Source organism: Sphaerodactylus townsendi, linkage group LG02 (genome assembly GCF_021028975.2).
Source record: "Sphaerodactylus townsendi isolate TG3544 linkage group LG02, MPM_Stown_v2.3, whole genome shotgun sequence".
Taxonomy (NCBI): domain Eukaryota; kingdom Metazoa; phylum Chordata; class Lepidosauria; order Squamata; family Sphaerodactylidae; genus Sphaerodactylus; species Sphaerodactylus townsendi.
The window spans coordinates 130,444,835-130,462,334 of NC_059426.1; the positions used below are offsets into that span (position 1 = coordinate 130,444,835).

At 41.8% G+C, this 17,500-nt stretch overlaps 1 protein-coding gene across 5 annotated transcripts in view; it reads right to left on the minus strand.

Moving 5' to 3' along the window:
- CDIN1 (CDAN1 interacting nuclease 1) overlaps positions 1-17,500 on the minus strand; it is a 162,556-nt gene that overhangs the window by 99,391 nt on the left and 45,665 nt on the right. The window contains exon 1 of one of the 5 annotated variants that reach the window (XM_048486649.1): positions 17,395-17,408. The exons of the other annotated variants lie outside the window; for them this stretch is intronic. The gene's annotated coding sequence lies outside the window, so the exon portion shown is untranslated. Of the gene's footprint in view, positions 1-17,394; positions 17,409-17,500 lie in introns of those variants that run through there. 5 annotated transcript variants of the gene reach the window in all.

The following is a 17,500-nucleotide window of genomic DNA, read 5'->3' on the forward strand; positions in this document are numbered from 1 at the left end:
ATATTCAAGTATGTGGCCAAATATATTAGATTTTTGAGGCAGAGATTAGTAAATCTGTTTACTAAGTCAAAATTTTATGACAAGGCCAGAAAAATCAACCAACAAAGGATCATGATCCTGTGGTGGAAAAGAAGATAGTCAAGGTTGTACATATTTTGGAACTCCACAAAAGCATAGAAAAGTTCCAGGTGTTCTGGGGCTCAGATATCATTTTTTTTCAAAAGTTAAGAAAAATGTCAAGTGGTTTGGAGATGGGTTGCCAAAGTCCTCCTTCCCATGGCTAACAACGCCATCCTACCAAAAGTTATACTCTTCTAAGCCTAATGACATCCACGGATATCGAAGAAAGAAACCCTGTTTAAAACTGCACTGTAAAAAAGTAGACTAAATTATGAAAACTAAGAAAATGTACACTGGTCATAAAAATCAGTATTTGATGGCAATTTTTTAAGTTACCTTGAATAATTTGTAGACCAGCCCTCCTGCTTCATCACCATCTGCAAATCACTCATTCATAAGTTAGATAGTAGGAGCACCTTGAGGTCTTCCACAGTCTACTTCTCTCAAGGTACACAGCCTACTTTTCCTATACTACTACAAGTTACTGAGCAATAATAATGATGCATGAACTTTTTTAGCCTCAATTTGCTCTCAGTAAGTGTTTAACCAAACAAACCTCCTGGTTCCTAGTACTGAGGTATACACACTATCATGTTGTATGGGTATGTCTTATGATCCCCTGGAAAACAGCACTGCTATGGTGGAGATCTACTAAATTAAAGTGCATCCAGCCTCAAAACAAAACACATCCAGGAATAAGAGTTGCTTTAGTTCTGCATGGATAAAATGTTTTAAAGAAATTGTGGACAACTAACCAAATGTGGAAGATCCAGCTGGATGGGCTAGTGACAGTTCACATTGGGCAATGAGAGTAAGGGGTGTGATATTTTAAATACCTTAAAACAATCTATGCATATGAATACAAAGTAGATAATTTTTGATGCCTCAACTACAAGTGGATCCATTCTCTTATACCAAGCATTAATGGTTGTTACAACAGAAATTCTATAAAGTAACAATTTAGCATATATTCTTTTCTGCCCTATCCAAACCACGGTTCTTTTCTATAAAGTGCATTCTGGATTGGAAATTTTAAGGACAATGGCAATAATTTGAAATCAGGGTTGCCAACCTCCAGGTGGGACTTGGAGATCTCCTGCTAGTACAGTTAATCTTCAGACTACAAAGATCAGTTCCCTGGGGGAAATGGCTGCTTGGAGAGTGGACTTTATTGTATTATACTCTGCTGAGGTCCCTCCCCTCTCTATACCCCACCCTCCCCAAGTTCCACTCCCAAACTGTCCAGGTATTTCCCAACCAGAATTAGCAACCCTATCTGAGATAAGCCTTCTGCAGTTGCCAACCTGCCAAGGGACAAGAACAATAGCTGCTCATAATCAAACATTCCCTGTTGTAGGTCCATCTAGTAGAAATGCCCTGCACAATAACATAAAACAGTATTGTCCTTTTAAAGAAAGGGAACACTGGTGTAGTTTTAACCGCCTGTGAAAATATTTGGGCAGTTCCCTTCCGCTTTCCTATATTACCCTATTAGATGTATTATACTGTTTTTATTTCATTGTTCTTTAACTGTAAGATCCTGTTTAATGTCATTGTTTATTGTAAGTATTATACTGGCCTTCACTGCACTGTTTTATAATTCTGTAAACCACTTTGAGTCTCAACAAGGAAGATAGATGATAAATGAAGTAAATAAATAAATCACAACACCCAGCGTACCTGAGCTGCATACATTTTGTCAAGCCTCCTCATTTTGGCATTGCAGATACTCCATGGCAGAAGAGCATCTTCAACATAAAACTCTGAATCAGTTCTTACCTTCCTTTGCAGTCTTTAATAAGGGACAATTAAAATATTTTGGGAAATCCAAGTATAAATCCCAATATTCTCTCTCCATCAAAACCCCCCTAAAAGGCTGCTAAAACTTCTCTTGCAGATAACTTACAGATGTTTCTTCTATTTTAGTTTTCCAATCTTTCCATCATTTTCATTGTACAAATGTTTGACTGACAGGTATATGACTTTTTTTTTAATGATAATCTTTTATTTGTGAATATGGTATTTGAAAATTTGAGCAGTTTAACAACTTTTATCTTAACACCGCTTAGTCCAAACAAGCAGTTTATTTTTAATTAGTTAATTAGCTGAAGAATTAGTTGTAGTATCCCAAGAACATAACAAGAGCCCTGCTGAATCAGCATAATGGTCCATCTAGTGCAGTGGTGGCACGGGTGCCAGAGGTGGCACTCAGAGCCCTCTCTGTGGGCACGCGCAAACAGAGTTCATCAAGTGGGGGGAAATCGCCCCCCCCATACACACATGTAGGCTGGTCTGGGTCGCTGGGCTTGATTATTAGTATTACACCTAAGACCTAGTTTTGGGGAAGCAGTGTAGGTAACCCTGTTAAGCGCTGTTAAACCCCACTGATTTTCATGGGAAGAACTAAAGCGCGATCTTTTACCTGGGAATAAGCTTGGTTGCTGGCAATGAGGCTTGCTTTTGAGTAAACCCTCCTAGGGTTGTGATTCACCCATTCGAAGAGTTGCACAGTTGCTTCAAAGCAAAGCCACTGAAAACCACCAATCTTACTCTCGAGTAACACATGCCTTGGAGCCAACTGTTTTTTCTAAACTAAAACCTTAGTATTCAGGTTAAATTGCCGTGTTGGCATTTTGCGATAAATAAGTGGGTTTTGGGTTACAATTTGGGCACTTGATCTTGAAAAGGTTCGCTATCACTGATCTAGTGCAACAACTCATTTCATACAGCAGACAACCTGTTATCTTGGAGGGGCAACAAAAAGGCCTTCTCCAGATGTTGGATCCTAGCAAGGATATTCAGTTGTTTGTTGCCTCTGAATATGTAGGCTCCCTATAGTTACCATGACGAGCATATATTGATGGACCCATCCTCCCTGAATCAGTCGCCCAGCCATAACTCCACTACAGTCACTAGCACTGGAGTCCACGATATAATTACTTATTAAGTAAATAAGTGTTTCCTTTAATCTGCCCTGAATCTATCACAACTTTTAACTCAGTAAATTTAATTCATTAGATTCAATTTGACAAACGAAAAAGTTCTGACTCTGTTGGTTTCTCAGTTTGAAAATTTGGAGCTTACATTAAAAAATAGTCAACCAAAACATCCCATAACCCCCTCACTAGCAGTGTAATCCTAAGCAAAGTTACACAGTTCTAGGCATATTAGCTTGAAAGGGTGTAAATCTGTTAAGATGGTGCTGTTAAGCCATGACGATGTGACGGAAAATATGGAATACTCTTCCCAGTTTTGCAGTGGATTAGCATGGACAGTACCAAACCATGAAGCTTTTTGTAGGATTCAGTTTATATGTCTGTGAAAAATAAATCAGTCCTGTGTGACTTTTCTGGAGGTATTCTTCAATGAATTTCAATTGAACTCATCCATACAAGTTGTCTCACTGAGCTCTCCTCTAGACATTGACTAAATGCAGAGAAAGTTTGGGAGGTCACAAGAATGGACAAAAAAAGTTCAGTCTGAATCCAAGGCTTAATCTGAACCAGGGCTCACTATGGGTCAGTGCCACAACTTGTTTTCTGTTTTAGGGCTCAGCCCAAACAGGCAAGGCAACAAAGCTAATTTCTAAATATATGTGTCCTTCACCAGCCAGATCCTTATGTAACTGGGCTTAGAGTAACAGGTTTTAACTTGCAGGCCAACTCAAAGCCCAACAGTTTTCATTTTAAAATTTAGATCTTGCTTCATTTATGGATATATAAGCAAGGAAGAGAGAATGTGAAGTTTACAGCAAACACAAAGAAACAACCAGAATAAAATTCAGTCCAGAAGCACCTTAAAGATAAACATTTCCAGCATATAAGATGAAAGCTTACAAATGGAAAATTAAGTTGGAATTTAAGTTGTTATTGGACTTAAATTTTATTCCACCTCAGAAGAAGAAGGAGGAGTAGTAGTAGTAGTTTGGATTTATACCCCACCTTTCTCTCCTGTAAAGAGACTCAAGATGGCTTACAAGTTCCTTTCTCTTCCTCTACCCACAACAGATACCTTGTGAGGTAGGTGGGGCTGAGAGAGTTCCGAAGAACTGTGACTAACACAAGGTCACCCAGCAGGAATGTAGGAACATGGAAACACATCTGGTTCACCAGATAAACCTCTCCCACTTAGGTGAAGAAGTGGGGAATCAAACCCTGTTCTACAGATTAGAATCCACCTGCTCTTAACCACTACACCACACGGGCTCTCATAGTAAGCTAATTAACACAGCTATCTATTATTGAAAATACGAATGAAGCAAATAGAGTACTTGGAGAATTCTGGATCACTATGAGCCAAGTTTATGAAAACACTAGCAGAAAAGCCCATTGTACAAACAAATACAACAGGGTCTAGAAAGCTGTTGGTGGCTGACCCCTCCTGCCTTTCCTCCCTGCTTGGCCTTGCAATATACCACAGATAATGAAAACCTAGCCTAATTATTCAATGAAAAACAACTTACATATTCCTTCCACCCCACCCTACCCCACCCCCCACACATACAGGCAGGCTTCCCTAACTTTGCAAATGGTCTCTTCTTTGTCAGATTCTCCTCTCCACCAAAACAAACAGACAGGCTTCCTGAACTTTACAAATGGGCTCTCTTTTCTCAGATTCCACCGCTGCCCCCCAGACACAGACAGGCTCCTTATATTTGCAAATGGGCTTTTCCAGTTCAGCTGCAGCTTGACAGAGTTTGTCCCAAGTTCCTAGGCAGGAAATTCTTCAAGCTCACCACAGGAACCTAGCTCTGGTAGGGATAAACACACTATGGGAAGAGGGGAGGAGTATGGATTCCCCTTGCATTCCCCCACCCCTTTTCAAGGCTCATCGCTGCCACGGAGAAGCACACTGTGGGGGAAGGAGAGGCATGGCTTCCTACAGCAAGGGCTGCTGAGAATTGTAGTTCTCGCCCCTCCACGAGGAGCTGGAATCTGGGCTCTCCTGGTTGACCAAAGGCTATACTTCGCAACAGCCCTCACTTTTTCTGGTTCATTGTCGCTAACACGCTGCTCAATTATATATCAAGATACATACAATAATTCCAGATAATTTATGAATAAATAAATTAGCATGAATCCCAATACCAATTTTGTCGAAATCCATTGTAAGAATAGTAAATTCACTCACATACTCTGCTTTCTGTTGTTTTACCACTTTCCAATTCATAAGAGAACTCATCCTCTCATCCCAAGACCAGTAGGTTTATTCAGTCATTGGTGAGACACTACTTTGAAGACTATGTCTAATGTCTGCTATATCACCATGGCCCACATTTTTGATACCCCCCCCCAAATAATTCCGAAAGTTTGGATAGAGGGTCATCTCTTTACAGAATTCATGTTAATTGTTCCTCAGTATATCTGTGCACTTCATTATTCTTTCCTTAACACTTTTCACCAATTTATCAAGAATAGGTGATAAGCTAACCTCCATTCTTCCCCCTAAAATTTTTCCCCATGTGATCCCTGATGGCCATTTGAGTTTGATCCCCCCATGAATCCTTTCTTGCTAAATTCTCTGAGGTTTAACCCCATTTATGCACTTGGAGTCTCCTTTGCATTGAGTGTACATTCTTTTCAGATTGGATTCTCAGTTCGGGGGAGCCCTTCGGGGGAGGGCGGTATATAAATGTAATAAATAAATAAATAAATAAATAAATAATGCACACATTTTCTCTTCATCAGAACTCACCGTGCACTCAAATCAAAGAATCTCAGAGGTTTTGAAATGCTCTCGAAGTGCAACTTTTCTGTTCCCTTCACAGGGAGAGTTAAGGGAATCAGCATGTGTTTCACTTACTTTGGTAGATTCCGCACAGGCAAAAAACAGTGGTGTGAAAATGTTGTGAAAATGGTGTAAAATGTTTTAAAACAGTATAAAAGGGTTTACACCGTTTTCACACTGCTGTTTTTTGCACATGCAGAATCCACCTTTGCTTCTTCCTACCTTCCCCTGTCCACACAGCAGCAGTTTCTCCTGCACTTCCAGCCACCATTTCAGAAAAATCAAACGGGCTGGCTGGGGTGGTGGTGGTTCAGTTTTCATATTTGATATTGACAAAAAAAATCATCTAGTGGCTTAATGCTTGATGAAAGATGGCACCCCTTCCCCCAAATAGCAGCAGGCAACATCCCCATATGGAGACTGCACTGACAAGGAAGCGAGGAATGGGAAAAATGGCAGATCAGCTCAGCTAGGGACATTTTTCAGCAGAAGAATCTCTATGTACACAAACAAAAACAAGTGGGAAAAACCCACTGCAGATCCGTACCAACATAACAATTTGGCTACCTGCAGAGATACCTGCATGGCTTTCAGTGCTAACTGAGATACTCCCACTGCAAAGTTTCTCCAGCTTCCCAGCTTCCATTTCCTTTAACATCTGCTTCTCTTGTTGCCTGCCATATTTTTTCCCTGTTTGAAAAAAAGAAAGAAAAGAAAACGGTTTGGGCTGCTCTACTGGCCAAGAGTGGGAGAAACTGTTGTTGGATGGGTGGGGGAAGGCAGGAGTAAGCATAGCTGACATGAACTGAATGCTCACAAAAGATCTTCACTTTCTCAGTGCAGAGAAAGGAAAAGTTGCACTTGAAGAAGTTTTTGAAGACACAGGGCTTCTTTGATCTGCAGTGAAGTGAGTTTGGGGAAGTGGGGAGGGAAACATGTGCAAAACCAAGAATCTTACCCAAAGGGAATGTATACAGTGGGATAGACCACAAGTGCATAAATGGCCACCAGCTGAGAAAGAAACAGTATTGATGTATTCAGCTCTGATATACTCTGTTCATTTCAGGTACTATGTGGGTGAGGCAGGAGATTGTGATGCAAATCCTCTCTGGAAAACTATTATGCATATCCTAGAAATAGATCAATAGAGTGAATAGGTTGATAGTTGAAAATATTTAAAAGAATGGCCTTTACACTGGAGAGGTCATAATCCTGGCTTTTACTCTCTCATGTGATTATAACATCTCATGTTTGCTGCTTAGTGAGTCCCTTGCTGCTGCCTGGTGTTCAAAGTAAGGTTTGGGTCTGACCAATGAGTCTGTAGCAAATTTGAGTTAGGGATTTTCTAGCTCACAACCTTAGCCACTATAATAAATTAAAGGGAAGAAAACTATGTTTGCAAAAATTCAAACACCTCATTTAGCAACAAACGTGACTCCATGAGTTGAACTAAAGCCTTATTAATCCTTTCATAAACATTACGTTTGGTGTCTCTCTCTCTGTCCATATTGAAACTATTTTACACTATTTTTACACTATTTAGCTCTTTTATACAAGTATACTGTTGTATTGAAAAGTCCAAGACTGCTAACAAGACAATTGAATGCTGGTACTACAAATACATAATACACCATGTTGAACTATAAATAACAGTATGTAAACAGATAGCAGCTACACAAAGGTAAGTCTCAGAACCCCTGGAAAAAGGCTATCCACTTTTTTCTACAGTTCACAAACTCACAGTTCACAAACTCACAGCCGAGACTAAAATTTGTATAATGCTTCAATGACAACTTGCTAAGTTCTATGGTTTTTTTGTTGATTTCTTTTACAAACTTAAGGGTATATATTAAGTTCTTTGGTAATTTAACAGTTCAGGGCAAAAGCATTATTTTATACTTATAGTCTACATTTAGAAGAAAACCATTCTAACGAGATAAAATAAATCAAGTATTTAATATGTGGGTGCAAGACTGGTTTGTCATTTCATTGATTCAGCCAATCAAGTTAAGGCAAAATTGCAAGGTTAGCAGACAACACACAATGCATAGGGCTGTATGTCATATTCAGTGATCATCATACAAACATATTCAACAAATATTGTACAGTATCATTAACTGCACCCTTCTCCATCATTGTATACTTGTGTTTTACTTCAAATTAATTACAGAGAAACTTAGATGCTTAAAAAACTAAAACTGCTTTTGAATTTCAAAAGCTTTTTAAAAAGGATCAATGTTTGTAATACATTATGTTGAATTAGTTTATCTGAAACTAGTGGTTTTCAGCTCAATTGCATCACCATGTATTAGTAAGCATATAGTGCTTCCTTCCTTCCCCTTAAGTACTGATTACCTTTCCACAAACGCATTTCATAGCATATTTCAATCATACCATCCTTAAGGTTTTAGATTGGATCCTATCAGCTTTTCTGTTGAAGAAAGAAGGGCCGTTTCCGCACGGCCAAAAGCAGTGGCTTGATAATGGCGTCGACAAATTACGTACGCATCCCAAAAAAAGCGTTCCACACAGATTAAGGTGGGTAGACTCGCGAGGAAGATCGCAGCCCCGCATGAAATGTGGCGATTCGCATGCAGGCGCTCGCGGAAGCCGGCGTCATAAAGCGGCGTTAGCGCCCTCTGCGCACTTGCGAAGCCGATGCGAGGCCCGACGCCATTTGGCGGCGACAGCTCTGTGGCGGCTGTTCGCCGCGAAGTCTGCGGCGTCGATCGTCACATGGGGAAAAAAAAATTGGTTTTAAAAGCGTTTTTTTTTCTGAATACACCGTCTGCAGCGCCCGGTTTAAGCGTTTTACTTTTCGGCCAGTAGCGACTGCGTTCATTACCTCCGCCCGCTCGCGTGCGAGCGCAGCCTCTCAAGCTCTGGCGGCTTCTTTTTCCGTTGCGACGACGTCATATTTTGCCCGTGCGGAAACGGCCAAGGAGAAGCTCCTTTTGAAAAGGCTATGAAGGACCAGAATTAGGGGTGATCAAAATTAGTAGGATCTAATCTAATCATTGCCTGCATTTCCATCTGAACCTTAAATTGCTCAAGGATTGATTCACTTGAGAAATAAAGCAAACTGATAATGCTACCAGCATACCATGAATTCAGAAATACACTGAAGGACTTCAGAACTTCTACTTTCTAGTTGTCAAATATAATGTAAGCAAACTGAATGGCTTAAATCATCACTAAAGAGGCAGTATTTGAATTAAAAACAGATTAATTGCATTCAAAATGAGAGTAGTTAAGTTGAAGTGCTTGTTTAAGGGTGATAGCTTGTTAAGCTTCTCTAGAGCTTATAAATAACTCTGCTGAAGATAATGGGTACTCATAAGCAGTAGATTCACTAGAGACTACGTTAAAGATGAGTTTTCAACAGATTCTAAAATCCAGAACAACTTCTACAAACTCTCATTCGAGCATTTTTCTAAATTTAAAAACCTTTACCAGTTTCAGTTTGGAACCATAGAACCTTTTGGGATTGAGTTCAGCAGGAAATTATTAAAACATGAAGCACAAAATGTAAAACACACTGATTATCCCCCTCGTTCAAAGGAGGCAAACAAGATTTTTGCTCTGTTACCTTCAGGTAACCAAACTACTTATACTTCTTCCAAGGGATTCCATTATTCAGCAAGGTGTCCAAATTTCCAATCTGTGTGGTATCAACATTCCTACTGATCCTCTGCTATGTAGGAATGCCATTTCAAAAGCTGTAAAAAGATCTCAGTTGTAGAAAAGGCTAAAATGAACAAGGCTCAGAGTAGTATTGTTAGATATTTTCAATGTTAAACTTTTTTTTTAGCTGTCGAATCACAGCTAATTTATGGTGACCCCAAAGGGTTTTCAAGGCAAGAGACCTTTGGGGTGGTTTACTATTGCCTGCCTCCACAACATGACCCTGGTATTCCTTGGAGGTCTCCCATACTAATATTAGCCAGGGTCAAGGCTGACAGTGTGCAACTGGCCCAAGGTCACCCAGCAAGCTTTCATGTCACAAGTGGGGATTGGAAGCTAATTCAACACTTTAACCACTACACTACAGTGACTACCTCAAACAGTTTATTTTGAGAACATTTGTGCTTTCCAAAGTTGTTATCATTTAGGGAAGAGAATCACTTTTCTTAATGTCACCAGTGCTCCCAAAGAATGAGACTGGTTCTCAGCCTGTCTCCTACAGCAAATTTTTGAGCTAGTTTTTTAAAGCTGCTTTTGAGTTGTTGTTTTTAAAGCTGCTTTTGAACTGGTTTTTGTAGCAATTTTTTTGAGCTATTTAGGCAGGAACCCACATATTGTGCCAGTGGAAACTAAAACAGTTTTTTTAAATCAATGCAGTACAGTCAACATCATGCCTGCCCTAGCTGCCAAATCATTGGCAATATCCTATAAAGATGAGGTCATCATCTCTCACTACCAGCAAAGTTGAACTGGCCCCCAAATCACCCCAACATTGGTAAGGGAGCATGTTTATGGGTTTTACTGTAATTCTTTTTATACTGTGTATCCCCTGCCTATTCCCTGCCTCGAGGCTTACTTGGGTATGGTAGAAAGGCATAACATAAATATATACTAAAATATCCTTCTCGTTCTCTTCTCAAGGCTCCTCACAGCCAGAACCTAGTGTTCAAAAAAATCCACCTATCTTTGATGCAAGAATCTACAATCTAATACTTAGGGTCTAGGAACATAAAGCAAAACTAACCCAGGCTTTCTTAGTCAGGAGAGTTGCACAACTTCAAGGAAAGACAACTTCAAAAAAGAAAGATTCCTGGATGTAAAAAATTGATCCGTCATGGAGAGAGAATCTGGTTTCTAGTTTGATTTTCCTACTTTAGGGAGAAAATTATATTTTAAAAAGAAACTACCATGGAAAAGTACTGTAAGAATGCATATGCCCATGTTTTTCCTGATCTGGACATTTTGTCTGTTCTTCCCATTAATGGGGAAAAGGCAGCTGAGGCATAGGGGATATATCTCTAATTTGTAAATCACTCACTGCAAAAATGTTTAAATATTTACAGAATGTTACTGTGAAGGTTGGGGATCGTGTGGGGAAAATTCTCCCACTACCTTTATACCCAGAGGAAATGAATGTTCTCTAAATCTTTTAAGATTCTCTTCTTCACTGATGGTCAGCTTTTCTGTGTCTGTATATACTTGTGTGTATGCATAACCTCTATGAGGATTCTCTTTAGCTGTTCCAGGTTAGGAAACTGAGGTGATCTCCCTTTACACTATCTCTGTTTTACCCAGATATCCATTCAAGAAGCCTTTTCTTAAACTTTAACAAATACATTAAAGTTATCTCCCTTGTCAGTATTGGTAAAGAACAGGCACATGATCAACTGAGTCAGTCCTTGGAGAATGTGCAAGTCACAGAAGTTCAGCTCATGGAATTGTTCCTGCAAAACACCTGAGTAGACATGTGGTGGTTGTAGACATGTGGTGGCTGCTTCTGTTCCGCTGCTGAGGGGAACAGAAGCAGTGATTTGAAGGCCTGACAATATGTCTTGAGAGGAGTGTTGTCTCCCTGGGGTAGAAATCCATGATGTTACAGACAGGCTGACAAGACTGATTGACCACTGACCATTATCCCTTTTTAAAAAAATCCATGTAGGAAAAAAATGACACAGCAGGATGTAGCTTTCAGGACATCACAAGGGATTTTGAGGGTCTGGGAAGGAAGCCTAAGGACCTGGATGCACAGGTTTTCATTTCATCTCTACTCCCAGTTGAAGGACATGGCCCAGGGAGGGAAAATGGTCCATTGGCACTTACCGTGAAGGACCTTTCTCTTGGTAGGCAGGAGGACATCTCATATGGGATCTCCTTTCCTCTATCTTTAGGAGGCAGGAACAGAAACTGAAACTTTGTCACTTTCCTTCCTGTCCTCCGTTCCCCTTCCTTCCAGTATCAGACTAACCATGTGGTAGAGACAAACACTCAATAACAACATGAAATCATTGAACTACAGTAACTTATGAAACTTCCCCCCAACTTAACAACTGTGAATTACAACTTTTAAAAAAAAATCAAGAAAACTGGATTGTTCGCAAAAACTGAATGTGAGGGAGGGTTGAGATATCCTCCTGCCTACCATGGGAAAGGCCCTTCACGGTAAGTGCCAGTGGATCATTCTCCTGGAGGTGTAGGACATCTGATATGGGACCTTCCAAAGCAGTGTCCCTCCTGCCCTCTGGGTGGGAATCATCAGTTTTTCATGACAATGTCCAGTACCCTGGTATCAAACACTGTCTGAGTTTCTGCCCGCAAATCTAATTTGTAGTGTTTTATGAAGGACGATGCTGAGAACCAAATGGTCGCCCTGAAAATGTCCTCCACTAAAACCTATTGTCTAAGGGCAGCATTAGTGGCTGCACTTCTGACAGAATGGGCCGTTATCCCTGATGGTACGGCCAAATTTGCGTTCCTATAAGCTCCTGATATACAAGTTTTTAGGGTGCTACTTATTGTTGCTCCAGGCATTTGTTGTCCCATTTTGGGATGCGAGATATAAAGAGGCTATCTGACTGCCTGATTTGTTCTGTGTGCAAGATGAATACTCTGAGAGACCTGCATACATCAAGCTTATGCCACAATTTTTCTTATAGCCTTTGGGCTTAGGATAAAAGGTGGGCAAATTGATCTCTTGATGTAAGTGAAAAGCAGAGCTCGCTTTGGGTCTGAAGGTAGGGTCCATGCACAATTTTACCCTGTCCAGATGAATAATGCAACAGTTGGAATTTATGGACAATGCCCTAATCTTGGACACCTTGATGGTTTTAACAATCTGCTCCTTAAATATGCTTTTTTTCTTGCATATTTATTAACTTACACATATTTTGCCAAACCCCGTGCTCCCTTCTGTTCACTTCACTGAGGCAGACCTTCCACTTCTTTAAGGCCGTTTCCGCACAGCCGTCGATGCGCCTCCACGCCGGCAAAAATTCTGCCGGCGTGGAGGTGGAGGCTGTTATGCCCTTGCGTGTCGCGAGGCGGCCTCAGGAGAGAACTTCGGTGGGCGGCAGGCGAAATCGCATGGGCCGGGCACCTTGCTACCCTGTCCGACTCACCGTGTCCCCGTGCGTCGGCCTGCTGGCCCGTCGAAGCCCCGCTGCAGCTGCCCTCAGGCCTCCAGAGGTCGGGGACGGCGTGAAGCGGCTCGAAACCAGCACGCAGGCCGGTTTGTTGGAGGCTGGCTGGTCGAACAGCGTGTTCACTGCCCGGCGTGGAGGCGGAGGCCGTTTACTTGCCTTGCGTGTCGGGGCTGACCTCAGGAGAGCCGGCCCGAGCGGTGACGAAAGCGACTCGCGGCGGGCCACCTCTGCCCCCCTTCCCTGTCCGACTCACCGTGTCCCCGTTGTCGGCCTACTGGCCGTCGAAGCCCCGCCCACCAGGGGTCGGAGGGACAGCGTGGAAGTGAACCGACTGCCAGCAGGCCCGTGGAGCCAGGGGACATGGTGAGTCGAGGGGACGAGGGGAAGGGGAAACAAGCGTGTTCCTGGCAGTGCTGTTAAGCACGCTCGCTGCCGAGGAATTTCTGCGGCTGTTCGCGGGAAAAACAACCCTTTAAAGGGTTGTTTTTCAGGGCGGCCTGACGCCACCCTGGGGGAGGGGGAGCGCCGCCTGTGCAAATGGCTCCCTGGGAACGGTGTTTTACACGTTCCCAGAGTATATCAAAAGGCCGTCGCGAGGAAGCGGCCTAAAAAAAAAGAGTCTTTATTAATTCTGTGGTGTTCTTGACTTACTAACCATACAGGCATCCGTTTTGGTATGGAATTACCTTTCCTAGCATGGGGAATGTATTCTACTTGAGCTCAAATTAGTATTGTTTTAAATAGTTTCCAAACACCCTTTAGTGATTTAGATCTTGAGTTTCCCTTTCAGCATCCCCCTAACTACTTCCCTCTTTTGAAATTAAATGTTACTGTTCTGAAAATGGGAGCAACTTTCCACTGATATCAATTCTGAACTTAATAGCACTGTGATTTTCCCAATTGGTATAATGACCTCTACATCTCTCACCAGGCCTCATTTCTACAGAATGACTCTAGCATGTTTACCTGGTCAGTGTGAGGCTAGGGTAATCATTCCTTATCATGACATTATCTGCTTCAGTCTTTTCCCTTATTTCATTTCCCATCTCAATACTAGGCTCATGGGTTTGATCAGGGAGGCAATAATCCTTAAAACCTTGTACCTCCACCCATAATTATTCTGTTGGGGAGCTTATTCCCCTGATGTTATCTAACTTGACTCTATGCCCTTCTTTGATATAGAAAGCAACACCTCCACCAGCACATCCCTACCTGTCCTGTCTATAATTTATACTCAAAGATGACCTTATTTCCTTGATTTTTTCATTCCACCATGTTTCTGAAATACCTACTATATTTAAATTGTCATTTAGTACTAAGCACTCCAGGGCCTCCATCTTGGCTTAGAGGTTTCTCTCTTTGTTATATAGACACTCTCCAACAAACCTTGCTTCTTCTGTTCCACACCCAGCTCTACTTTGCCACTCTCACTCCCAAGTTCCAATGTGCTCTTACCAATGATACTCCAACCACTTATACTACCATCCTTTTGAACTGAGTTGCTTCAAGTAGAGGATCTCTGGTTCCCATCGACTTTCACCTGGTGATATGTTTAAAAATTGCTCTGCAATCTTTTTGGTACTAGGCACCAGCAGTTCAGTTCCCTTTTGGTTCAAGCAAATCTTATCTCTTGACCTCTTATCTTCTCCCCAAGTTATACATGCTTTGATCAAGCATCCTTTAGAGCAGGGGTGTCAAACTCGTGACCGTCCAGATGTTCATGAACTACAATTTCCATCAGTCCTTCTCAACATGAGCATTGGCTATACTGGCCAGGGCTGATGGAAACTGTAGTTCATGAACATCTGGAGGACTATGAGTTTGAGATTTAGAGGTTAATATAGCCTTAGTTCTGCTAAGAAGAAGAAGAAGAGTTTGGATTTATATCCCCCCTTTCTCTCCTGCAGGAGACTCAAAGGGGCTTACAATCTCCTTGCCCTTCCCCCCCTCACAACAAACACCCTGTGAGGTAGGTGGGGCTGAGAGAGCTCCGAGAAGCTGTGACTAGCCCAAGGTCACCCAGCTGGCATGTGTGGGAGTGTACAGGCTAATCTGAATTCCCCAGATAAGCCTCCACAGCTCAGGCAGCAGAGCTGGGAATCAAACCCAGTTCCTCCAGATTAGATACACGAGCTCTTAACCTCCTACGCCACTGCTAAGGCAGGGGTCTGCAACCTGTGGACCCCTGTGCTAAGGCCATCTTTCTCTACAGTCCCAATACTCTTACATCCTTCCTCCTGAAATTACTACATATCTCTATCATTCTTCTCATACTGAAGTCAAACTCATTGTTTTGCCTTTTAAAGTTATCTGTCTAATTTATTAAGATTGAGAACAAAGTTCAACCCACTATAACATTATTTTTCACGAATGGTTTTATCTCTCTGTTTTGCAATGGAATATATATGCTTTTTTCATTAGGTACTAAGATATCATTTGTATTGGTAGGAGGGGGTAACTGCTAGTCTACTTTTTACTCAATAGCTGCTAATATTGCATAAAACTAACCATTTTAATAATCTTGTTCCTTGTTTTGTGAAGAGGAAAATATTGTTTCCTTGTTGCAGCTGGCTAACAGCAGCTGAGGTTCATCTAGTATGACTTTTCCCTTCCTCCTTCTGCAGATATTTAACCTGAATGGGGCCAGAGGCATGAACCCCTGTGCACTTGGCCCTTAGTCGAGTGCTTGCATCCTGGAACCTGTGAAAATCACCTTGCCAGAACTAGAACAGCCAGAGTTTTATGTTTTTATTTGTTTGATACTGTTTGTTGCTTGGAACCTTTAACAGCTACTTTTTAAGCTGCTTGGAATCTTTTTAAGCTACTTTGGGTCCATCTAGAGATATAAGCAGCCTAAAAATAAATGAATAGATGCAAACATATTTGCTTAATGAGGATACTGCTGCTCCAGCATTTCCTCTGTGTTTGTTTGTTTTTTTTTGCTGTCAAATCATAATTGACTTATGGCACCCCCATGACGTTTTTAAGGCAAGAGATATTCAGAGGTGCTTTGCTATTACCTGCCTCTGCATTGTGACCCTGGATTTGTGTAATGGCCGCCCATTCAAATATTGACCAGGGTCGACCCTGCTTAGCTTCCGAGATCTGATGAGATCAGACTGGTTTGGGTTATCCAGGTGAGGGCTCTGCATATTTGTACCTTTTATAAAACAGCTTGGTTGTGGGCGACCTTAAAGAGCATTTATTTTCATAAGTTCATGCCAGTCAATTCAGGTTATGGGCTATGCTCCTTCTCTATGTGCTTCCATACACTAAACTGAGTTGGTTACTGCCAGACCAATTTAGTTTTCTGCAGTGGCTTCTCATCTTTAGAATGACCTCATCTAAGCTGCTTATCAGAGAAGGATGTTTGAGCTTCCTTCGGGTGGCATCTACAATCATTCATATTTTACCAGGCATTTGGTTGACTGTGTTGGCCTGTTTTATTTTTTGGGGGAAGGGGGGGAAGGGTTGTCTTGTTTCTTCCTTCCCCTGGCTTTTTTGCTGTTCTTCCATTTGGGAAATGGATTTTTGTTTTAGCAAAATCATCTGATAATTTTACCTATGGAACAAAAAGAATGTATTCAATATCTTCAATGATACTTGACATTTTTATGCTATAAGTCAGTGATGGCGAACCTTTTTGAGACCGAGTGCCCAAATTGCAACCCAAACCCCACTTATTTATCGCAAAGTGCCAACCCAGAAATTTAACCTGAATGCTGAGGTTTTAGTTTAGAAAAAAACAGTTGGCTCCCACTTCCTCCACCCCACCCACTCGAGCAGGGGCCAGCCTGCTCTAGCCTCCAGCAAGTCCTGCACACACTGCTCTGTGCCTCTCTAGCATCTCTGCCTCCTCTGTGCCCCCCCCCCCAGGCAGCAGCCACCCAGAGCACAGGCACCAGGTCCGCCAGCCAAGTCCTCCCTGCTCACCGCAGTGCATGCACGTTGTGCTCAGTGGCGCAGGCCAGCCTAGATGTGTGTGTGTGGGGGGGTGTGTGTGTGATTTTCTGCCCCCCACATGATGAACTCTGTGTGCGCGTGCCCACAGAGAGGGCTCCGAGTGCCACCTCTGGCACCCGTGCCATAGGTTCGCCATCACTGCTATAAGTCATTTTTACTTTTTGGGCTTTAAGTACTGTATTTATAGGTCATAGTAGATGAACATAAAAATATTTTCCCCTTCCATCTATCTTTCCCATTATGTAAACAAATCTGAAATGCTTTTCAATAAAACTGCAGTTATGAAAAAAGAAACCACACAACTTAAGAATAAAATTAAAGTTCAGTAGTCACTTGCAAAGTCATCTTATTATACTATATGTCACTGGAGCAATAAACTGTTTCTATGTGTCCCTCAATACCAATACCCATACTGCTTTATAGAACAATTTAAAACCATACATTGATCAAGGAAAAGTAATAGTACACATACAATACTCACCTGTCCCCGTGGGAAAGCTCCCCGCAATAGTTTTAAAGGGAAAAATTAAAAATCCAAACCAAGACTGACTGAGGCCTGCAGCTCATTAAAGCAGAGGTGATTTCCC